At 41.8% G+C, this 25,806-nt stretch overlaps 1 long non-coding RNA gene across 1 annotated transcript; it reads right to left on the reverse strand.

Annotated features, from left to right (window-relative positions):
• Positions 1-5,528: 5,528 nt before the first annotated feature.
• LOC310842528 lies at positions 5,529-12,833 on the reverse strand. Its single transcript, XR_014563150.1, has 3 exons — positions 12,714-12,833; positions 7,096-7,517; positions 5,529-5,902 (listed from the first exon to the last, which is right to left on the reverse strand). It is a non-coding gene; the product is annotated as an uncharacterized lncRNA (long non-coding RNA).
• Between the last annotated feature and the right edge of the window lie 12,973 nt (positions 12,834-25,806).

Consider the following 25,806-nt stretch of genomic DNA (forward strand, 5'->3'; position numbering starts at 1 on the left):
ACACACCTCTGCTTCCAACTTGCTTAACTGGTACTATTTCCTTTCCCCACTGTAGAGCTGGTGTTAATAAAATTACCCACCAACACTATATTTTGGAGGCTGGTCCCCTAAACTTTGCTAACTGGAAATTAATTGGGGCACAGCAACGTATAAAGCAAATATCCTTCAACTTTTTATTTTTTAAAAAGAGAAATGTCCATTCTGACCGAAATTGTCAAAGTTTGGCAGGAAGAAGTTATTTTAAAGAAGAGAAGAAATACTGATAAATTAAATGCAACATAATTAAATACATCATCCAAAACCATACATTTCCTTATAATATTGTTATGAGTTTGGGGTGGCAGGAGGAAGTAGGCTGGATGTGAGATCCTTCTAACCCCTGGGTCCAGCCTCCATCATAGGCTCAGGTCGTAGATATGTGTAAATAAACCACATATCATAAAGACACCACCTCCGCTGTGCCTCATTTCCAAAAGGAAGCACGAATCTTGGGTAAACTCCTGGAACTCTTGGAATCTGAAACCACTCGGAGAATGGAATGGCTCGCAACAATATGCTTTAGCCACTAGAGGGTGGAGAGATACTATAATGTAAGAACATGGGAAGTTGCATAGAGCGAACACCTCATTTTATTGCGGGCTTTTTGCACAATCCATTATCTTGAACTTTGCTCAAGACACCATCTAGGTTTCAAGTGGAGGTGCAGAAAGTACTGTATTTTTCGCTCTATAAGACGCACCAGACCACAAGACGCACCTAGTTTTTCAAGGAGGAAAACAAGAAAAAAAATATTCTGAATCTCAGAAGCCAGAACAGCAAGAGGGATCGCTGTGCAGTGAAAGCAGAGATTCCTCTTGCTGTTCTGGCTTCTGGGATAGCTGCGCAACCTGCATTCGCTTCATAAGACGCACACACATTTCCCCTTACTTTTTAGGAGGGAAAAAGTGAGTCTTATAGAGCAAAAAATACTATACTTAGATTTCGTTGGAATCTATGTTGATCTGTTGTTCATATAAGGAAAGATTTTGCCTAACCATGAGCAGACACTTTCTGAGACGAAGAGCTGTTCTCCCATGGAACAGTCTACCTTGGGAAGCTGTGTGATCTCCTACGCTGGAAGTATTTAAGCAGACACTGGGCAGCCATCTGGCAGCAATGCTGTGGTTGTGTCCTCCATTGGAGACCCCACCCTGAGTAGCAGGTTGAGCTGGATATCCCTTCCCAGCCTAAGATTGTAACCAGACAAATGGTTTCTGCAGCATGGATAGCAACTGCAAAATTATTCCACTAAGCACAATGTCATAGATAGACACTTTCCTCTAGCTGCTGTACAGAGAAAGCTTCAGTTCAGCCCTCATGTGTTGCTAGCAATCTTGGGTTCATTCCCACACAATCTTTCATTTCTTATTCACGAGTGGCTGGTGGGATGGTGTCAATGCTCTTTTGTTCTGTGACCTCAGAATGGAGCGGAGTAATAATTCTTTGCAGAAACTCGAGGGTGCTGTTCTTAGAGAGTAACTGTTGCCCGTGGTGCCTGGTATCATTTCTAGTCACCAGTTTTAGAGGGTGTTGTGGCGCTTCAGTAATCTGTATCTATGATGTCAGCAGGAAAAAGAAAACGTGCATACATATTTTGGGAACCGATATTGTCAACTTGCCAACTGCCCAGGACAAAGAATAGCCTAATTTGCTTGTTTGACTCCCCCCCCCCCGCCCATTTCTTTTGCAGAGTTTTGATATGCATTGCATCTGGCCTGGAGTTAAACATTATCACCTTCTCTAATGGCAACAGATCAAACTGCTCTTAAATGGAGAGCTACAGGGGCCTGTTCAATATGAAGTGGAAAATGTGATCTCAAATTTTAGTATACACCACACTGTTTCCCCTCTTTCATCTCCAGTGCCTTCCCACGGCTGATTTGTTCCATATATCAAGAGAGTTATATTTACCCTTGTTGGGATTCTGTAATTAATTACTGCAGATGGAAAAGTGGAGGTGACGGGGAAGGGAAAATCTTGAGGTAAAACCAGATCAAAATGATGTGGAACCAGAGCCCAGTTTTTCTCCACTCTTCAGGCATTCTGCAGCCACATACAGTAGATTTAAGGCATTATCACGCCACTTTAAACAGTTATGGCTTCATCTGAAGAATTCTGGGAGCTGTAGTTTGTTAAGGGTTCTGATAGTTGTTAGAAGATCCCTCTGTCAAGGGAGATTTATTGTTAAACCACTCTGGCAATTGAGGCAGGGGGCTCCTGTACTAACAGAGGCTCTGAGTGTATTTTAGAACCCTGGAAAAATCAGGGTTCCGCTGCTATTTTTCTAGAAGAAGAGGTGCCAGAACTCACAAGAACCCTTGTTCTCTTATAATGGCAATGGCGCCCACCTGAGAGGTGCTGGAACTGAATACCCAAGAGTTCCAGCTGAAACAAAAAGCCCTGAGTGTGATTGTTTGCAAGGCGCAATCCACACAGAGCCTCTGCTTAATACCAGGAGCAGGGCCATCTTTACCCGGGGTGCAAGGGGTGCGGGGCACCTGGGCACAGAATTCTGGGGGGCGCCAGGCGCCCACCACTGAAACCACCTAAGCTCTTAACTATCTACCTGTTATGAAATAATAAATAATTTTGATCAAGCTTGAAAACCAAATTACATATATACCTAGGTATTACCGAAATGTATACCTACTGTTTCACTAAAGGATTTTCGACTTTGTGCGCTCATTTACCAAAGATGTGCTGCACCAGCTGCGGCCCTTGCCATTCACAACAGTGGCACTTGTCAAATTTGGGGGTGCTGGGCAGATTTTTGCACCCTGGCAGCACATAGGCTAAAGACTCCCCTGACCAGGAGTTTGTGCATTTGGTTTTCTGCTCACATAGCCACACACAGCTCATGATTTGTGCATGGAAAAAGCATGATGTTGAGGTGGGATGAAAAATGCAGACTGCCCCTTTGCTCTCCACATCAATGCCTTGCACACAGATAATATGTGAATATGGGGAACAATACCTCAGTAATATCTGCAGCAGCCCTGTAAAGCAGATAGTATGATTAACATCATATTACAAAAAGCTACTGGAACCAGGATCTTTGTCTCACTGTGATCTTTAAATACTGTACGATGCTGAACTCATGATGAAATCAGGCCCAGGAATCTCAGTCTAATGCTGACCCTAGATTGAATCGTGCTATGTGAGAAGGTTCAAACTCTTCTACCACTTTATTTTTACATGGGTCCTTACCAAGTCGCTTGATCAGGATGGAAATTAACGACACAGTGGGGAATAGAGTAGATCATTAGCACGGCAGTTTAAAGCTCTGTATGCATCAGTAATAATTGCAAAATCCTCTGGCAACTTGATAGCTATATATCCTTCACTAATTCCCTCTTTATGCATCGTAACATCAGAGGACTTGGATGCTCAAAGCAACACATTTTAAACTGTTTTCAAGGCAGCTTAATAAAAGGCCTGAGTTGAGCACATGCTGCTTCTATTAACTTTAATGGCACAAGTTTTCAATCTCAGATAGCTATGTAATTAATAAATTATGCCTAGGCCACAATTACATGCATGCCCACTCACTCACATACACTTAAGGGAGGAGAGGCTAATAACCCCCCCCCCCCAAAAAAAAAAAATGAGCAGAAAAAAATCACAAGAAAGGATGCATTTTAGTAATATGTGCAGGGGGACAAGTGACCAATCTTCAGTTTAGCACCAGTGGAAATGAGTGCCACACCCCAAAGTTGAATTCAACTAGACTTAACTGTCCAGGGGTCCTTTGCCTTTACTTTACTTTTACCTTACTCTTTAAAATGAACAAAAAATCCTATACGAGAAAGGGAGTGGGTGAGTGAGGTAGACATGGAAGACACACAACAGCAGTTATAGTTTGCATTGAGTATTTCCTCCTTTCTGTGTAGGTGGAATGGTTGTGTAGACACTGTCAGTTGTTGGAGTGGAGTCTAAGTATGCACACAATACATTTAAAATGTATTTAAAGCATGTGGCTTCCTGCAAAGAATCTTGGGAACTGTAGTTCACCCTTTACAGAGCAACAAATTTCCAGCACACTTAATAAAATAGTTAATGGGATTCTTTGGTGGAAGTCATGTGCTTTAAGTAATAGAGATAATTAGCAATAATTGTGCTTTAACTGTATGGTGTGTATCCAGCCTGCATTATTGTTTGTTGGAGTCCCCAAACAGGCACCTGTTAAGATTCAGACCAGAGAAGACTTAGCAATGAGATCAAGTCCCTAGGAGTGTTCTGGAGGAAAGCTCTTTGTGGAAGTGCTTCCTTTGTGTGGTCTTGCCAAATTGGGAGAGGTAGCCAATGATGCAGAAGACAGAATTGGGATTCAAGAATACCTTAACATATTGGAGAACTGGGCCGTGGTCTGGAGGTGTATAGGATACAGTTGTATCCAATGCTAGTCCTACACAGGGTAAACCCACTGAAATTAATAGATACTACTAATTTAATTTCAGTGGCTCTAATCTGGACAGAACTTAGTTGGGTACAGTCCTAAGTCTGCTCCTTCCATTCGCTGCCCCATCCCACCCATGACTTCATTCCTAATTTAGCCATTATGGTGGCATATCTGGGGCATTCCACTAGCATATATGTCATGGAAAGAGCATGTCTAGCTGACATAACAGGGCTTTCACCAAATCCTATAGCCAGAACTGAAGTACAGCATTGTCACATAAAACTCTAGAACTGGGATGGGAAGCTTGTGAACCTCCAGACGTTGCAGAGCTCTAACTCCCATCATCCCTAACCATGGACCATACTGGTTGGGGCTGTTGGAGCCCAAGAAGATCTGGTAGGACAAAGTCCTCCTATCCCTGCTCTAGAAGAAATGTGGAAGGGAAACTAGCACAACAACTTTTCCTTCCAGCATTTAACTGGGAAGACATTTGGCAGAAGATTGAATAAAAAAGCAAAAAACAAAAAACCCCACAAAACGTAATAGTAGTTCCCAGATGTCTAAGATTACCTTTTCAAAGCAGAATTCTGAACTGATATATTTGGCCCCAGAGCTATTCTTTATGGAGCAGTTAGGAAAATCTAGCAAAAAGATGGAACCCGAGAGCAGAGAATTCCACTAGCTGTGTGTCTAAGCAAAACATTTTCCAGAGATCTGAGTAGTTTTCCAATATTCAATAAAAAAACAGGTTGGCTAAAGCCATGTCTTATCTGTAGACCTATATTCTCACGATATAAATGCATGTGTCTCTAAGAAACAACTACACATGAGATGGGCAGAATGTTGGAAGCCAGTTAGAAGAAGAAGAAGAAGAGTTTGGATTTGATATCCCGCTTTATCACTACCCGAAGGAGTCTCAAAGTGGCTAACATTCTCCTTTCCCTTCCTCCCCCACAACAAACACTCTGTGAGGTGAGTGTGGCTGAGAGACGTCAAAGAAGTGTGACTAGCCCAAGGTCACTCAGCAGCTGCATGTGGAGGAGCAGAGACGCGAACCTGGTTCCCCAGATTACGAGACTACCGCTCAGCCAGCCTCGTATGGTTCTGTCCCTCTGTTCTCCCTTCTTCTTCCCACCACACCTTGCTAAGGACACTATTCTCCTGTCCCCTCTCTCTCACCTCCCATCACCTTGGCAGCTTCTGTCTGCCTAGGCCCAAGATTCCTCTTAGTTGGGCCATTGACACCTTTTTGTCATGTTAACATGTCTCTCCCAGGTGAGGCACTTTAGGTATTGTTGTTGTTGCTGTTGTTGGTGAAGAACCAAAGCGTACTAAATGCAGTTCATCTCATGCATCTTCAGGTAGGGTCAAGAAAGAATCCTGCTTGAAGCACTGTCAGTCAGTGCTGACAATATTGAGCAAGATAGTTCAGTGGTATGACTTGGTGAAGGCAGTTTCTTATGCCTATACACGAGAGAAAGGGCAAGAGGGAGAGAAGTAGGTGGGGAAGGATACAGCACTCCCATCTACATGCCTCTTGTGGTTTAAATTGCATCCCACACATCCCACTCTACACCACGATCGGAGGCAGCTGCTACCCTAAGAACCAGTGCAGATGTTTCTGCAGCTGATTCAGGGACTTAACCACAGTATCAAATTTGTTCTCACTGTTGTAGAATTTGCCTCAATTTTGTAATGATATGACCTTTTTTTGGCCACAAGATCTTCAGAAGAACACATTGGTCAAGTCTGAAATAGTTAATGGGATTCTTTGGTGGAAGACTGAAGAACCACGAGTAATTGCTAAGCACAATTCAGTCCAACTTCAAATTAACTTCCAGACTTCCAATCAACTTTTCTGTCTTGCATTCCACTCCTAAAAAGAAGGCACTGACATGTAAAGAGTTATGTTCAGGTCAGAAACAGGGTGTCCTGACTGTTTCTGACTATTGCCACTTCTGAGGTCAGAATTACACCAGTTTTGTGCAGGGGTTGGCCTGTTTGTCCCATGTAGACTGTGGAAGGGCACTGCTGGCAAATGATAGCATATCTATCATTTTCCAGAGATGTGGGCAGTTTCTTCCATGCCACCAGTAATCACCCCTCCTCTCCCTCTATATGCAGCAATATAGAGAAAATCCATGCAGTGGTTGTGAAGAGCATAATAGGATACCAAGTGTGTCTGTAGGGGTCCCTATTGCTGGTTCAGACACCGAGGCTGAAGAAATAGGGTTGCTATGACATCATCGTACTTGATGTGGGTGTGATGATTCCGAAAGTGTGTGGTAGGCATGGTCCCATCACTGGTTCCCTCTGGATGTGAGAAGAATGTAGACATTATTGTTACTAGAGTCCCTGATTGCCACTGGTGGTGTTTCCTGGGTCACCGTGATGCGCCTCTCATTTTTATGCCATTAGTTTCTTTTCTGGTTGCATGTTTCCCACCCTGCCCTTGTTGACTGGGAAAATCTAGAACACGGCAGCTGTTCAGGCTCCCCCCACCATCAGAATTAGGATTGCTCTGCCTAGCCTTTAAAAAGTTCTATGGTATTAGCACACAACAGCTGATGTTGCAGCTATCCTTGGATCAGACTACTGCAACCAGTTTTATTTAGATGGAGACAGAATTAATCAGTGACCTTCACTAATGCACATACCATACTTCGCAACTCCAAGGATGATGAAGCTCTTAAGATTCCTTGGTGTATTTTTCTGGTAATGTTAAATGGAAAAGTTCATTAAGGGATAGAAAATTCCCAGCTCAGCTAATTTATGTGCCAAATGGCTCTGTTCACTTCCTGCAGAAGGTGGGTTGAAACCGAGCTGTCCAGCACTAAGTCACCTCGTACAAAGGTTGTGGGACCAAATATAACTAGTCACTTGATAATTCGCTCCCCGTTAATTCTGGAAAGAATGCGAGTGTTGAAAGAGACAAAAACATTCTGATACTTAGGAGCATTTAAAGGGCATTTCCAGATTATCATGTTTTGTAGGAAATAAATGTCCAGTTGCGTTACTCATTTGTTGCGTGGGATCCAGACGTCTGTCTTCAAGGTAGTTGGGGAACATCACAAAGGCCCTAGATGAGAAATAAACAACACTCCCACACTGAAGCATAAAATGTAATAAAGACTCTTAATATACAATACAATGCAATGCAAAAAAAAATTAGCATAACGCATGAACACCTAAAACATTCATTCATATTAATCTGTGTGCACCTTCCTTTTGAGCATCAAAAGCCGAGTGACACTTTTCTCATATTTTTACAGGAGGGAAAATGTATGAGCAATGTCTATTCCCCAAAGTGTACTCTAATCTCACAGCATTTGGTTCAAACCAGGTCATCATTTGTTCTGCATTATCCATGGGCCAGACTGGATAATATTGGGCAATATCCCTCACTGAGGTCCAGTGTAGTCTCTTGCTCACCCAGTGCATTAGCACTGGCTCCACATGTAAAAAGTAAAGGACCCCTGGAAGGTTAAGTCCAGTCAAAGGCTACTATGGGGTTGTGGCACTCATCTTGCTTTCAGGCCAAGGGAGCCGATGTTTGTCCACAGACAGCTTTCCCGGTCATGTGGCTTGCATGACTAAACCACTTCTGGTGCAACGGAACACCGTGACGGAAACCAGAGTGCACAGAAACGCCGTTTACCTTCCTGCCTCAGTGGTAACTATTTATCTACTTGCACTGGTTTGCTTTTGAACTGCTAGGTTAGCAGGAGCTGGGACAGAGCAATGGGAGCTCACCCTGTCATGGAGACTCGATCCGCCAACCTGCAGATCAGCAAGCCCAAGAGGCTCAGTGGTTTAGACCACAGCAGTTCCAAGTACCAAGGTACAAATTGCTTATATGATATAATTTGGAAAACCATCCATGTAGTTTTCTGCATATGTTGAACTGGACATATGCAGATGGCATTCACATGTCTTATCCCTGCATGTGCTTTCGGGCTGGAACACTGAGTGGGTGGGTGGAGAGCTACATTCATATGTTGGGACAAGTTAAGGGAGATGTACCATCTGTTCCCAAAGGGTAAACACTGGGCCTCTGATGCATGTTTGGTATATTAAATAACTTCTGAGGACCTTGAGGAAAGAAACGGATATGAGGGTGTCATTACATTCAGGTGAAATTTGCTTATGCTCTTTTAAAAGGAAGATTTAATTATACTCTTATTACAAAACTGAACTAATTTGGATGATTGATATGCCCAGAGAAAAAAAAAGAGGACCATGGTGTGAAATAATTGGCATAAGGAGGTTTAAATTAGTTGGATGTAACCTGAGACCATCAGCACATGGAAATAAGTAGGAGAAAATGATACTTTCCTCGGAATTAGTGTTTCTTTATTTTGAAAAATGGTCTTGCCACGAGCACTTCAGGAATGGTTAATAGCACTGGGATCAAGGTGTCAGCTATTGCTAGTGTTTCATAATAAGTAATTCTGCTTTTCAGCTAGTGACATGTATAATTGCTCCAGTATTAAAAGGAAACCACAATTAAATTGCTCCAAACCTTAAAAACTTTTTTCTCCTTTCCACTCAATATATTTCATTGTAAGAGACATGAACAAAATGATAGTAAGAAATGTTTCAAATTGCACTTCCAATCTTGCTGGAAGAGGGGTGGGGGTGGGCTTCAACACTAAAATACATCTACTTGATACCTTCATAAGTAACATGTGGTTTTATATTTTTAAAATGTGGATTCTTTTTCTGCCTGAAGGAAAGCTTTGAGAAGCTGCTGGGTTTGCTTACTTCCTCAGTATCAGGCGCTGGCCCGCTGAGAGAGATCATTTCCCCAAGTCTCCAGCATTCCTAAAAAAACCCCCATTCCATTAGCATCCATTACACAGAGCCAGAAGCAGAGGCTTTGCAAACCCTACATTTACTTCCAATATGTTGTACATGAGATTCTTTTGAACGCCTAGGCAATTGCTTTAGGATTGGTTAGGAACATAATAATATAATAATAAATTTTTATTTTATTTTATTTTATTTATGTCCCGTCCTCCCCAGCCGAAGCCGGGCTCAGGGCGGCTAACAACAATAAAATAATACAACATTCTAAAAAACATAGCGTTAAGGAAGATATGCAGGAGCTATGTTACAAGGAGAGGGTGGGATTCTCTGATGGTTTATGCAGGGCCTTTATAGAAGCCTGAACTTGCTCAGTTAATAACCTTCTAGGCTGTGTCCTTTAAGGATTTAATTATGTTTAGAGATGCATCAGGTGAGGACAGATTAATGCAATGTGAGCTGATTTTTTATTATAATAAAAATAACTTTTTATTGGGTTTTATAAACACAGAGCACTGGAATATTAAACGATACAAATAAATAGACTTGGGAGCTGATTTTTAGACTACAGAGACAGGACAGAGATAGAGGCTTATCAGGACATGAGGTCAATCTGGATACTGAATGCCAAGATTGAGGATTGATTCATGTGCTTGCAGGATCAAAGTCATGAGAATGACAGGGACTAGTGCTTCTCACACGAACAGTAGAAGAGGGCAGCTTGCCAATCCTTTGATGTACCTGAGATGAAGCCATTGGTACTACCCCTGGCTGAACACAGGGATATGGCTCCCACACCCAAATAATATAAATATGGGAGACTGGAACGCTGCTAAGATTAAAGATTGAAGACACTGAAGACATTGCCTTAGACTGAAGGAGTGAGAGGAATAGCTGTTGCTCTGGAGGTGCTTCCCCAGCCATGAGAAATCTGATTTTTTTTAATGCTTTACTTTGTATTCTTTGCTAGCAAATAAACTTGTTAAAATAACCACCTTGGTCTTTTTATTGTCTGCCAGAAACAAACAAACAAAAAAGAACCCCTTGCGTCTTGGAAAGGCACACGATTACATAGGAAGCTGTGTCAGACCACAGGTCCCTCTTTATTTGACTCCCTGAAGCCCTGATTGTGACTTTGGTGGGACTATATTAGAACCACGCCAAACAAAAGTGAATGGCTTGGGGATTCCTGTCTGTAATAGAGCAGCATAAATAATCTTGAAAGTGTTGCTTGCTTATGACTGTATGACATTCTTGAAGACGGAAAAAGTGACTTAAATGTGGTTCTCATTAGATCACAACCAGATGGGCTTTATTAAGAATAATATTAAGTGATTTGCTGCTTATGTTATGGTGTAGCACTGCCTTACGTTCTCCAAATTGTATTGCACTCTATAGGGCTTTGAAAGACACAAAAATGTGGCTGCGAGGAAGTCAGCTATGTATTTCTGTTTTGCTGCCTTAAGCTGAAAGCTATGTGAAATCCAGATGTATTTGTTGTATCCAAAGTTACACTGGGTTATAGTCACCATTAATGAATCTGCATGTCTTGGGTCATATCCCACTGAAACTTCTGGGAAATCCAAATTCCATTACCTCAAATACAGCAAAGGGATTGTAATTAGTGAGCCCACCACATCAGAGTAAAATGTATTTATTCTGGTTGATAAATTGATGGTTTCCCCTGTGCTCTGTAGCCAAGTGGATGAAGCTTCTTGATAGCAGGGACAAGGTCTTTCTTACAGAAGGATGAAGGGAACTGCCTCAGCTGGCACCATGGATGTGGTCAGATGATGGCAGGAACTGGTGTGTGAATGATGGACTTTAAAAGAGGGTTCTCCTAGGACACTTGGCTGCCTGAGCCAAAAATGGCATCTCTGTATTCACTGACCTTTATAATAGAATCAGTTCAAAATGCAATGCTTGAAAAGGCGGAACAGATATATTTGGACTGAAAGGACAGCCTCTGCAAGAGGAGAAGCAAGCTCCTTTGGATGATAGCTAGCTCATTTCAACAGGACTTTAAAAAACAATATTCATGGGAAGAAGAAATGAGACAGTTATGTCCGTTTGCCTAGTGACACCTAGTGATAATGGCATGAGATGATGACCTTTGAGTCAAATAGCCAGAAAAGGGGCATACAGTCCAGAAGACCTACAGTCAACACATCAGTCTACTTGTCATGTAATAAGAGAGTATAAGAACCCCGGAGACAGACCTATTTTGGGGCAATGGCCTCTGCAGCACTCCAAGGAGCAGCAGGACACTTCCATCATCATCCCACTTCACCATTCCTCTGTGCTACTCGACTGGCCATCTAGTTAGAACTTTGGTTAATGTTTATTTATTTAAATATTTATAGGTTGTTTTTTTTAAAAAAGGTAAAGGACCCCTGGACAGTTAAGTCCTGTCAAAGGCAACTATGGGGTTGCTGCACTCATCTCACTTTTCAGGCCGAGGGAGCCGGCATTTTTCCACCTACAGCTTTCTGGGTCACGTGGCCAGCAGGACTAAACTGCCTCTGGCACAACGGAACACCGTGATGGAAACCAGAGTGCACAGCAATGCCATTTACCTTCCCACTACAGTGGTACCAATTTATCTACTTGCACAGGTATGCTTTTGAACTGCTATGTTGGCAGAAGCTGGGACAGAGCATTATTTATAGAACACTCTTCAGCAGCAAAAATACAGCAAGGCGGTACACAATTTAACAGAAATGACAAGAAGATCAACACAATATGACATGAAGATCAATACAGTACAAAAGAAGAAGAAGAGGAGGAGGAGGAGGAGGAGGAGGAGTTTGGATTTGATATCCTGCTTTATCACTACCCAAAGGAGTCTCAAAGCGGCTAACATTCTCCTTTCCCTTCCTCCCACACAACAAACACTCTGTGAGGTGAGTGAGGCTGAGAGATGTCAAAGAAGTGTGACTGGCTCAAGGTCACCCAGCAGCTGCATGTGGAGGAGCGGAGACGCGAATCCGGTTCACCAGACTACAAGTCTATTGCTCTTAACCACTACACCACACTGGCTCTCAATAAGTCAATAAGATCAATACAAAGTATATCACTGCACCGCATGTGTGATGAATGCATCATGTAACTCAGAGTTCTTGACTCTAAACCAGGGTTGGCATTTCCCCTTTCACTACATGAGGCAAAACGGGAAGGTGTCCTCTCAGCTTGCTGCCTCCCCAACCCTGATGAAGCCTCCCTTAGTTGGGTTGTTTGGCAGTGCTTGCAAAGTGGCAATGGGGGGTTCCAGTGAGATTTTGTGGAGCTCTTATGAGATCTTATGAGATCTGGCTGAAAACTGCTGCTGGTGTCACCTGAGATGACTGCCTCTATGCACTCCTCCTTTGACCCCAAGTGGTATTCATAACATCCCCTCCATTTCCAATTTTCCCAAATAAATAAAGCAGAAAGTAATATTTTAAAATATGGCTTAGGTTAAAGTACTTACTGGGGTGGGGGTGAACATTTTTGGTAGCAATGAAAAGTGCACCTTTTCAATGTCTTTTGGGCTGGGACAGGACAGGAAGGTTGTGTGTGACTGATTCAGTAGTGTTCACTGGGTAGCATTGTCCTAACTCCATGACGACTTCATTTACATACAGTGACGTCATCACACACCAAATCTGATTGGTTATGTGCAGAATCGTGACACCATCCTCACCATTATGTGATTACTGATGGCCTGGGAATACTAATGCAACTAATCCAGGAAGAAGTGGTAATTATTATTATTATTATTTTAATGTGCAGAAATAGCAACAGATGGGGAAATAGTAGCAGTGAACAGGGCTCTGAACAGGTCAATATTTTGAAAATTAAGACCCTTGGATACTGAGAGAGTGTCCTAGGGGGCCATAGGATATATCAGAGCTTACTCTCCCAGGTCCACACCAGGGAGCATTCTGCAGGCGCATCGGGACAGGCTTCAGATTCACTGCATCTTAAGCCTTTATGTTGTGTGGGGAGTGTGCCACCCCTCCCATTGTAACAAAATACAAATAAATATTAGTAAATAAGAAGGAGGCAATGAACAGTGAGGAAAAAATACAAAAGGCCACCCTCCCACCTTCTGCCTTGTACCTACTGCATGTATAAAATTGGCTTGCTCTGCCTTTTTTTTTGGTGGGGGGCAGAACATTTGCCATAGACCTACTACTTAAAACAATATTGATCCCAGCAGCCTGCTCAAAACAGGAAGCTTTTTCAACGCCCTCTTAAATGGGTCAATAGAGAGGCTCCAATGGGAAGGAGTTCCAGAACCAAGGGACCTCTGCCAACAAAGTTCTGTTTCTAATGGTAGTCAGTTTTACCTTAAAGTACTTCTTTTACCTTAGAAAAAGTGTCCCATTTTCTGGAACCTGAATCACAGGGGTTCAAAAATATATTCTTCATATATCCAAGACCCACAACCCATGCTCATTTGTGATGTTCTGCGTTTAAGAACCTGGAGTCCAACTCTCGTTCCCCACAAGGCTCTTATTTCCACTTTAGCGACGGTGTAGGCTTCTGAAAATAGCTCTTAATAACGGAAAACCTGATAAAACTCTAGCTGAACTGAAGTACTGCCAGTGCAACATTAGACGGCAGTTACCAATCTTCAGAACCTTAATAATTGGAAACAGAAATTGAGAAGTCAAGAGGCGCAGCTAGCGGTTCGTGCTGATGATAAATCATAAGCCGTTGTGACTAAATTTATGCACAGGTGACAACAGCTATATTTCCTTCCTTTGTTTTTCATGTCTAGAGCAGATGGTCCACAGTTATCTCTCGTGGCCATTAGACTGCTGTATCTTTCGGACTTTCTTTTGATCATAGTCAGCAGATCAGCTACTACTGATTTAATATCAAAGATGCCTCTGCAAGCAGAACGATGCCTATAGAGGCAGCTGTAAATAATCAGGTAGGACACAGCTAGGTACTGGCAAATCTGTCAATTTTGGTTGGACTCAGTGCCTCAATTTCCCATTCTAAAGTTCAGTTTGCCACATTTTGACACTAGTTTGATATAGGTATGCATACACACATAGAGTTCACATGAAAACTAACCAGCATTTTAGTGTGCACTTCTTCTAGTTTACACATTTTTAAAAGCCATTTCCCCTAATAGAATGCATTTTGTTTGTTAGAGATCCCACCAGCAACACTTCTGCCCATCCATATGTTTGGGGGGAAGAAGAGGCAGCTTTGCACTTGGAGAATGATAGGTTAAGGTAAAGGGACCCCTGACCATTAGGTCCAGTCGTGACCAACTCTGGGGTTGCATCGCTCATCTCGCTTGACTAGCCGAGGGAGCCGGCGTACAACTTCCGGGTCATGGGGCCAGCATGACTAAGCCACTTCTGGCGAAACCAGAGCAGCGCACGAAAACGCCATTTACCTTCCCATCGGAGTGGTACCTATTTATCTACTTGCACTTTGACGTGCTTTCAAACTGCTAGGTTGGCAGGAGCAGGGACTGAGCAATGGGAGCTCACCCCGTGGCAGGGATTCGAACTGCCGACCTTCTGATCGGCAAATCCTAGGATCTGTGGTTTAACCCACAGCGCCACCTGCGTCCCTTGGGAGAATGATACCCCTGTCCAATCTCTTTATTCCTTCAGTATACCAAATTACCTAGCTCAATTCAGTCTCATTTCAGTACAAATCTAAGGACGCTTCCTATCCCACCATTAATCTTAGACATCTGTGAATAAGACAACATTTTCAGGAAGTGAGTGGGCTGAAACACTGAGCGGACACATTTTTTGGGTATTGCAAACAGAGGTGTTAATCTCTCAAAAAAGGAACCCAGACTTTAGAACTGGATGAGCTAGTGATAGTTGTTATGCAGAGTCAAAAATATGAGCAGCTGAAATTAGAAATTTAGGGCAATTTTGAACAGTGGGAAAAATTTTTTTCCAGTGCATGGCAGTTTTCATATACAGTAACTCCCATGTTACTGTTACAGCGGGTGGCGCTGTGGGTAAAAGCCTCAGCGCCTAGGGCTTGCCGATTGAAAGGTCGGCGGTTCGAATCCCTGCGGCGGGGTGCACTCTCATTGCTCGGTCCCAGCGCCTGCCAACCTAGCAGTTCGAAAGCACCCTCGGGTGCAAGTAGATAAATAGGGACCGCTTACTAGCGGGAAGGTAAACGGCGTTTCCGTGTGCAGCTCTGGCTCGCCAGAGCAGTGATGTCACGCTGACCACGTGACCCGGAAGTGTCTCCGGACAGCGCTGGCCCCTGGCCTCTTAAGTGAGATGGGCGCACAACCCCAGAGTCTGTCAAGACTGGCCCGTACGGGCAGGGGTACCTTTACCTTTACCTTTAACTCCCATGTAATATCTGGGTACTGCACTGATAGTAAGAACACACACACACACACACACACACACACATGTAGCAAAGTGAAGTTATTTTTTAAAATGGCTTATAATAAATTTCTACCAATGTCTACCCAGAATTAAGCTGTATTGACTTTAAGAGGGGGTGGGATGTGCTTCCAAGTAAGTCCATCTTAGGTTGCACCTGTAGTGTCAGGATAGCAGAAAAACAGGTCAGGATCAAGCAATCCATCCTAACCCAACGGTACTTCATTGCTATAAACATGTCTGGAAAAAGTATACCTATGAACCACTGAAGCAACACAACTGTGGAAAGTCAAGTGCCCCCCTTTCCAAAGCAACAACTTCGAAGCACATCGCCCCAGAGCATACACAACAGCTGCCTTAAACTGTTTCTCTCACATGGCCAATGACTGAATAAAGCTTTGGAAATATGTAGGTAATAATCACTTTAACCTAGTTTGATAATTATTAAGATGAAGGAGCTTTGAAATATATAGCACTTGACCAGAAATGGAAGAGGTTAGACTTGCGTGTCAGATGTTTTCCTTTAATTTTCTGGTAACTATTATAGGACCTCTGTTTATAAATAGCAATTGTCAAAAATAATAGTAATGAAAAAGAGATGGAATGGCACATGCAGACATGTGGATTCTTTTAATATTTACTGGAAACTTGTCTCAGTGGAAAAGCAGAGTGCTCTGGCCATTTTAACAGAGTCAAGTACACTTTTTATTATAAGCATTAGCATGGAGGATGCTGGCTCTCCTCTCCCCATTTCCTATTTCCTTTATGAATATAGATATTTGCTTCTTTTAACAGTCTATCTGACATTAACAGGACAGAATCCACAGCCTTGAAGAATTTTTTAATGGCACATTTTACAACATAACACAATAATTTTGAATATTAACGGCTCATATGGTTCAAAGGAAGTGAAATAAGGGACGATTAGGATCCTTCACTAGGCTACTAGGCCTTCTCAGTAGAAGCTTCATTTCTCTAATGCCAAATGAAACTTTGGCTGCTACGCTATACCAAACAAAAAGCCTATGTAGGACTCCCAGAACTTCTACATCTACTGATCTATATTTCTACTATATATTTCTATCTATATATTGTTAAACACCAGTTTAGGATTTCCAATTCTACTCTTTCCATGCCTTTAAGATCCCCTTGGTGCAGAAATATAGCAGGCAATATATTGGAGATAAAGTGAACAAAAAGGTTTTTCTTGCATGCTATGTAATACCTAAAGGCAAATTTTGAATATCTGCAACCTGAAGACTTACTATTATCTGCAGAGAGCACATGCCCCCTATCTTGAAAGAACTTCATTGGTTTCAAGGTGTTGGTGTTGACATCAAAGCCCCAGTCTACTTACTGGAGGATCTACTGCAATTGTAAACCTCCAAACAACCTCTAATGCAGACTTCCTCAAACTCGGCCCTCCAGATGTTTTTGGCCTACAACTCCCATGATCCTTAGCTAGCAGGACCAGTGGTCAGGGATGATGGGAACTGTAGTCTCAAAACATCTGGAGGGCCGAGGTTGAGGAAGCCTGCTCTAATGTCTTCTGGGGATTTTTGTAAGAGCCATCCTGGATCAGACCAAAGGCTGATCTAGTCCAGCATTCAGTTCTTGTAGGAAGCCCATATGAATGGCATGAAAGCAACAGCAATTTCTCCCCATGATCGCTAGCAAATGGTATTCAGAGGCATACAGCCTCTGATATAGGGGGCAATATAGTGATCATGACTAGCAGTCATTGATAGTCTAATATTCCATGAATTTGTCTTAATTTGTCTAATTTAACACTGTCCAAGCTGGTGTCAATTATGATGTATTGTGGTATCAGATTCTACAGCAACTACAGTGGAAGCTTGGTTTTCGAACGTAATCCATTTCGGAAGACCGTTCGACTTCCTTAACATTTGAAAACTGAAGATCAATGGGCACTTGGCAAAATCCATTGGAAAAAAAATGAAGAAACGCATCTCAGAAGCTGTTCGACTTCCAAGGCATGTTCAAAAACAGAAGCAATTACTTCTGGGTTTGGGGTGTTCGGGTTCTGAATCGTTCATCAAGAGAGACATTCGAGGTTCCACTGCATGTCCATTTTCTCTTTAACATGAATAGTTTTATAACCTCTATCACCCAACAGTCAAAATGGACCAGGGGGTGGGAAGCTTTCCAGATCCTGCTTCCCACTCTGCTCTTAGGATGGCGGATAAGAAATGTCAGTGATAAAAAAAAAGTTCACAAACTTCATTGTTAATGTGTAATATCTGTAAATTACTGTACTGAAAAAATGCAGGGCTGCTTTATGTTCAAGTGTGAAGAAGAAGATGAAAAAGCCACAATTTTGCCAAAAGAAGAATGAGCTGCTTTGTAGAAAGGGCATTACAAAACCATTCTCTGTCTTTTCTTACTCAGAAGTAAGCCCCATGAAGTTTACATATTAGTAAATGTTCTTAGCACCGCTGTCATTATTCTCCTAATATAATCCACTATTTCAGTGGAAGCCCCTGGATAAGGCAGGGACTACAGTAAAACAGCTTCTTGCTGTTAGGAGTTATTATTTGCGTTACAAGGAATACAATGAAAAATAGAATCCTTTGTGTCAGAAACCAGAAGCTCTCTGGCAGATTATATCGAGGCAAATGATTTAGTGTCCCTTCTTGACTGTGTTAATTGTTATCTTAGTCGCCCAGGAAGGGAATTTTAAACATGCAGAAGTCTTGCAAAAATAAGCTTCAGCACATTTATGACTGTCTCAACAACATCCCAGCTTTCCGGCTAGATGGGTGTTCGGTTCAGAGGAAAGTTGATTTTGCTTTAGCATAGCAAATAAAGAGTTCCCACAGATATATATCTGAGGGGGGCGAGCTGGGGAGATCTATAAAAATAGTTATGAAACTCAACAAAAGTCGAATGAGTAAAGAGGTATGGCTAGGAGGCATAAAGCTCTGCTATCTTAGGAAGGATTCTGTAAGATAGGAATTGCTGGCAAGAATACAGTAGTTGAGCATTTCATTTAACCATTAGCTAGGGTAGATTTGACATAGGTCAAAGTACAATTTTAGAAGGAAGGGGGCATGGACGGGGAACTTTTCTCTGCTTGCAGACTTCACTTTAACACTTTGTATAGGGCTTAATCACAGTTGTCTCCAAGCAATATGTAGGAGACCCAATACAACAAGACTGATTTTTTTTTAAAGGCTAGAAATGAGTTAAAACTATAAAATCAGAGTTCTGTTAAAAAGCCTGCTGGAATAATGTAAAGTTCTCAGTAAGCATGTAAATAATACACTTTATAGTCTAAAGTTTATACCATAAACCTAACCCCACCTTCTTGGAAGTAAATACTAGTAAATGCAATGGCACAAACACATGCACTTAGGATCTCTGCCATACTAATGAAAGGAATGTGTGTGGGATGGGATTTAGGAGTGTGTTGAGACGTTGGTTCCAAGAGATCATTTTAGCCTTTGAGTGACCTCTGGTATGGAATGACAATATAACTAGTTGCGTGCAGGCTATAGACCCAGGCAAGGCTTCACTACCTTCACGTGTTTTAGAGAAGGGGAAATTTTACCAGGTGTAGCTTGATTTAAAATCAACAGACATGGTGGATTACAGTCAGTGTTTTGGAGCAAGGTAATTGTAAAATAGCACAAGGGTAGAAAATTCAATGGCATATCCATCCCCCCTTTGCTTCAAAAAGCATCACACACATCATTAATGAAACATTGTTAAAATTGGATCCAGTAGAAATAAGAGCAAATTCTAGACAGTAGAGTTGTATCTGTGATGTAGTATACTGGGATTAGAAGCCTGACTGCTGAAATAAGATCCTGACTATTGGAGCTGAACATCTCGAAAAGCATTTTTTAAAAATAACTTAAAATAAGGAAATTTTGTGGGTTTCTCCAATCTCCTTCCCTGCACCTGCCTAAATCTGTTCTGGGGTTTCCCTTAACCCTCTGGAACAGATTTGGGGAGGGTGTGTGCAGAGAGACGTGAGGGGAAAAGTTAAGGTTGTTGGATATTACCCATGCTGCCTAACCAGTTTTCTGATGACAGGTCTTCACAGTCCCTTAACGTACATTTCCAAGCCCAATTCAAAGTGTTGGTGCTGACATTTAAAGCCCTAAATGGCCTCGGTCCAGTATACCTGAAGCAGCATCTCCACCCCCATCATTCAGCCCAGACACCGAGGTCCAGCGCCGAGGGCCTTCTGGGAGTTCCCTCACTGTGAGACGTGAGGTTACAGGGAACAAGGCAGAGGACGTCCTTGGTAGTGGTGCCTGCTTTGTGGAACGCCCTCCCATCAGAAGTCATGGAAATAAACAAGTATCTGAGTTTTAGAAGACATCTGAAGGCAGCCCTGTTTAGGGAAGTTTTTAATGTTTGATGTTTTATCACTTTTTAATTATTAATATTCTTTTGGGAGCCGCCCACAGTGGCTGGGGAAACCCAGCCGGATTGGTGGGGTATGAATGAATGACTATGTGTTGTGAAATGTGCCTGCTCTGCCCTTATGTATCAAGCCCAGTCAAATGCAATGGGTAGGCCTCAGTCATGTAAGCACACCTAGTTGACAGGCAGGTGTAAAGGCAATTCTCTCAAATGTTTGCTCTTCTAGAACAAAGCTCTTGTGGGGGAAAAACCCAAAACCAACCCAATACTTTTGCCGCCTGACAGATGTGTTTACACAAATTAATGTCAAGGATAGATTCCAACTTCAGAATAACCAAATTGGAACACACTGGGGCATTTAGTGTGTCAAATGAAACTAAATTGGACAACTTTCTGCTGCACAGTAGCAACTCACAGAGCTCCAAAAAGCTCACACCCAAAGGGAAAGGGAAATGTTTCGCCAGTATACAGCCATGGGCAGAATGTCCAGCTTCTCTAGGTGGGAAACTATGCTGCAAATGAGATTGGCTATGGGCAAAAGGAAAGGTTCTGCCCTGTCTCTGTAGCCTTAGCCAGAAATGCAAATAGAAAAACAGGATGCTTGCTAAAGGATTTAATGTGCATGATATGTCCATATGTATTAAGGGGTCATTGTTGAAGGAGAATGCTGGTAAAGGTGAGGGTTTCATTACAGCACATTTTCTTCTGACTTTCACAGCATGCATTAAGAAAAAAAATATGTGTGTAGGTTGTACTCCCTGTAAGCTTCCTTTCCTTAGTCTCAGTATTGCCCTTATAGTACTCGGAAGGGAAGAAGATGGAGAGTAAAGTAGAATTAGTTGTCTCTGCCTGTGGCTCTCTCTGGCTTGACCTCCTCTTGGTCTTTCTGCCTTCCAACCTACCAGTTCCAAGGAGCACCAGACATCCCTGGTCTTTCTTTCTTTCTTTCTTTCTTTCTTTCTTTCTTTCTTTCTTTCTTTCTTTCTTTCTTTCTCTCCTTCTCCTTCTTTTAGTTTAACAAAAGTCATTTATTGCTTGATTGTAGGGGAAAAACACCCTCTCTAAGTAGGTTACAAGACTATATAAAACAAAGCATTAAAATTGTTGATAACAACAGTTAAAAACAAGGATATTTGGAAGATGATCCAAATCAACAATTGCTAAAAAGAATAAACCACATGTAGCTTCTATATGTCTATTGGCTAGAGCGTGGTGCTGATAATGCCCTTCCAACTCTACAATTCTGTGTTTCTATGAAAACATTCAAATTGTTGATAAAAACAGGGCCTTACACACCTCTTATAGCCAGGCATTCCTGGGTGGTTGCTAGCTCAGAGAATGCTCAGCCTTGTCTGCCATCAGTCAGTTGTCACTTGATAGGGCATTCCATGCCAAGGGATCACCCCAAGAAGTCAGACTTGCCCCACATTTGACCTTAGGCCCCTGTGGGGCCTCAGTAGGCCTGCAGACCAGAGGTTCTCCATTGCTGAATTATAGCTTTGAATATCCAATTATAGGGACAAACAACAGAGAAAGGCATCAGCTTCGCTGGGTTCTTGTGAGCGCCTCAGGTGATTTTGCTGCAAACAGATTAGATGGAGTCTGCTCTGCTCCATCAAGACCATTCTTGGAGTTTGCAGGCTCTGAGGAAGAGCATCTTGAGCCGTGTGTGTGTGTTCTAAATATTCACTGAAAAATGAAATGCAAGCCATAAAGTATTTAAAGATGAAGCTTTATTTTGAAGAGTAGCTTTGAGATGCGGGAATGTAAACATCGGGCAAATGATATAGCAAGAAATGTGACAGGGTTATTCAAAGACTGCAGTGCCTAATTCTTTTTTAGCGGTGACAAAACAATGTGCCTCTTTTGCATAACTTAATCCAGAGCAAACCATTTAAGCATGGGCATGTTTTTGGAATAAGTACTTCTACATGGTTGTGGAACTACATACAGCACAAGCAGTTAAAAGCCGCAGTGAATCATTTTCTCATGGAAAAAGAATTATCTGCATGAGGTTACTATTGGATTCACACGTCATTTTACAGCCAAGGCTAATAGACATTTAGATTATTTTAAGAAAACTACAGAGGATTAACATATACAATAGCCTCATTCATCAGCGAGGAAGTCTATTTCTGTTCAGGTGTTTAAAGAAACGCAACAGAATTTACAAAGAAGCCAACACTTGGAAGATTTATCCCTACCACAGTACTTAGTTTATTTAAAGTGACACACGTATCTCAATTTATGCTTTATCTGTTAAATTGCCATGTGCGTCTAGAAATATCCCACCACAAGAACACAACCCTTATAAAAATTCCAACATATGCAGACCTCCTGGCTCTGTGATTCTGGAACAAATGGTTTATAGTCAGAGTATGTGTTACTAGGGAAGCCACCTCCCAATCAGCCCCACACTTCTATTCCAAGTGTTTTAAGACTGAGAGGAACAGATTAAACATTCCTGTCCCTTCTGGAAGACTGTGGTGGTCTCAGCGCCTTATGTGGTGTTTACCCCAGATGCTAGGCCAGGCAATGGAGAGACACTACAGACTTTTAACAGGTCCTCCAAGCCTTCTAAGCAGGATGTCAATATAACAACATCAGTGTGGATGATGCTTTACCTATTACAAGAGGACAGGTTCCTACATTAAGAGGATAACAATCTAAAATTTGGCACAGGGGAGTGGCACAGAAAGAGGATGGGGCTAGAGGTAGGAGTAAGAAGGGGAAGCTTACACACGTATTTCATTTTCCTGTGCTTAGAGTTGGTTACTGTAGGGAGCAGGGCAGGGCGGGGAACCTGTGGTCCTCCACATGTTGATGGAATTCAGCTTTCATCAACCCCAACCAGTATGGACAATGGTCAAAGGTAATGGGGACTGTACTCCAGAGGACTATAGTCCTGGTGTAGGGACTAGGGTCGGAGGGGAGATTTGTTAACTTAGCATTTTAAAGTGATCCATTGTAATTTGCAGTTCCTGGATTTATATGTAAATCAGAACATGGTTACCAATTGATTGTGAACTTCTCTGAATTTTGTAGTGCACATGAAGCACATAAAAATGCATATTTCATGGGGGAAATGCATATAAAATGTGTATTTTACAGAAAGCATATGCAAAAATGTGTATATTTTAAATACCAATTCCCATGTTTCAAAAAGCACCCCCTGAGAATGGAATGAGATGGTTTTATGATTGAAATAGAATGAAAATAAGCTTATCTATCAATCCCCAGTAGGGTTTAAGAGGTTTTGCTGGTAAAGACTTCATGAAAATTATGAGTTGTGAAGAAAGTAAGAGTTTTGGCACCATAAAGGTATTCTGAGGGGCAGTTCTTGATGTAAGGGATATTAAAGATAGGGGAAGTTTGATAAGATCTTTCGGTGGCTTTGAATGAAGGAGCTGGAGAAAAAATGTTCATGAGAACAGAAATGTCATGATATGAGTTGCCAACTGGTCAAAAATATCCTGTCTTTATATCCTTCTGTGGTAGTTGATCTCTGGTCTTCAATTTTTTAAATATGGTTTTATGATATGGTTTTAGGTATGATTGTTGTAAACTGCTCTGATTTTTTTAAAGAAATAGTGATATATAAATATTTTCCATAAATAAATAAGTGCTCAAAAAATGCAGAACTTGCCAGGCAAGGATGGTTGTGTCATGGAGGTAGATTTTTTATGTGGAAAAGATGAAAATACTTTATAATTGTATAATTGTTGTGCCTATTTGATCAGATTTGGGTTGAAGGTATGTGAGTGTAACAATGATGCCATGCTTTATCCAGTTTCTGCTATTTGTAAATGCCCATGTTATTGTCAGCACAACCTGTGGTGTTACATTTATGCAAGCTTTGAACAGCAGCAGCAATATAGGCGATAAATAGAGTCAAGGCACAAAATAAAATTAAAGCTATGTCTGCAGTTGAATACACAGTGCACATGCCCTTCAGTTGATTCAGTTTTACAAGGATTCCATTAACTTATATTCTCCAAGAGCAGTTTATTGAAATTTCCATTTTGGCTCTGCTCTGGAGATTTCGTTCATCTGTTACAGCAATCTCATTCTCCAGCTTCAGATGTGGAAGCCACAAATCCCACACAACTCTCCCAATGGCCTTTGTGGGATTTCATTTCATAGCTTGACAAAAGCTGGTTTGACAATAGCCTTCATATGCAAAGCACAATTGAAATTTACAATAATTCACTGTTGGGTTTGATCCAAAGCCCAGAGCAAGTCAAAGTGCAGTTTTTCGGTTGACTTCCCTGGATTTTGGATCATGCCCATTTGTGATTTAAAAGCCTTGCTTCCTTAAGTTTACATCACACATGATTTTCATTCAGTTGAGTGCTATTGCAAAATATTCCCATTAGTACAATTTTTATGTTGGGGAAAAAATATACACCTGCTTCTTCTCAAGTCAGACAGGAGTATGCCAAGCCACCCCTAGATTCACAAGGTATTTCTTTTTGATTTGATATCTATATCCTTGGAACATTCTGAATTTTTTCCTTCACATGAATGGTTTGTGGGAACAGCCCTGTGTAAGAAATTCATATTGTTGGAAGCAGCTCTCTGAAAAAATTCTTTTGAAGATCCAGTATACCAGGGTTTGTCATTTTTGGAGGATACTATTCTCTGAAAGGGCTGTGTGTATTTTGCCCCCAACTTCTGTGATTACTATACTAAGCTGTAATCACTGAATTCCGTAATTAAGCTGAATGTTGATAGTTAAACTGCTCTCTAAACAATCATGTGTGATTTATATAACTCATTTTAAGTGACAATATAACAGAATATAGTCTTAGTTTTTCTGCTGAAGTGCCCATAACTCAGAAACCATAACTCAAAGGAACTAAATACTGGGGGGAGGAATTCAAAATGATTATTCAGCAAAATAATGCATTGTTCAAAGGTACAATAATCTTGGGCTGTGTTTAATACAAAATTGTGTGTATGTGAATTTTCTGCACGATTTCAATTCCAGAGACACTTTTCAACCAATGAAAGTCCCACAGTGTGCTCATAGAAGGGTTTCTTTTATATAAAGATATGACTTTGCTTCGGTACATGGGTGGCGCTGTGGGTTAAACCACAGAGCCTAGGACTTGCTGATCAGAAGGTTGGCGGTTCAAATCCCTGCGACGGGTTGAGCTCCCGCTGCTCGGTCCCTGCTCCTGCCAACCTAGCAGTTCGAAAGCACGTCAAAGTGCAAGTAGATAAATAGGTACCGCTTTGGCGGGAAGGTAAACAGCGTTTCCGTGCGCTGCTCTGGTTCGCCAGAAGCGGCCACATGACCTGGAAGCTATACGCTGGCTCCCTTGGCCAATAAAGCAAGATGAGTGCCGCAACCCCAGAGTCGGCCACGACTGGACCTAATGGTCAGGGGTCCCTTTACCTTTACCTTATGACTTTGCTTGGCTTCAACATCTCAATGTGTTTAATATGTAAGGTTCTAAAAAACTTCTTCACAAAGTAAAGTTACAGGAGCAAAAAGGAGACTGGTAATAGACCCTCATTTGCTGCCTCTTCTATGGTGAAATAAATACTCTTGTATCAACTTTGAGCCTCCAGGCACTTCTAAAACTAGGACCATCTGTTCACATTTTGCTGAGATGCCAGTTAGGCTTAACAAGTTATATCTGCAATGCATGGGAAATTGGTTTTTGTTTTTTTTAAAGGTAGGTCTGTGTGAATTAAACCTGGGTTTCAAATGGTATTTGGAGTTGGAGGGTTTTACGTTTACCCCACTCTTCATTTTCCTTTATGCCTATGTTTTGACCTACTGGCTTGTAA

The sequence above is a fragment of the Podarcis gaigeae genome, assembly GCF_964106915.1.
Source record: "Podarcis gaigeae genome assembly, chromosome: 4".
In the NCBI taxonomy this organism is placed as follows: domain Eukaryota; kingdom Metazoa; phylum Chordata; class Lepidosauria; order Squamata; family Lacertidae; genus Podarcis; species Podarcis gaigeae.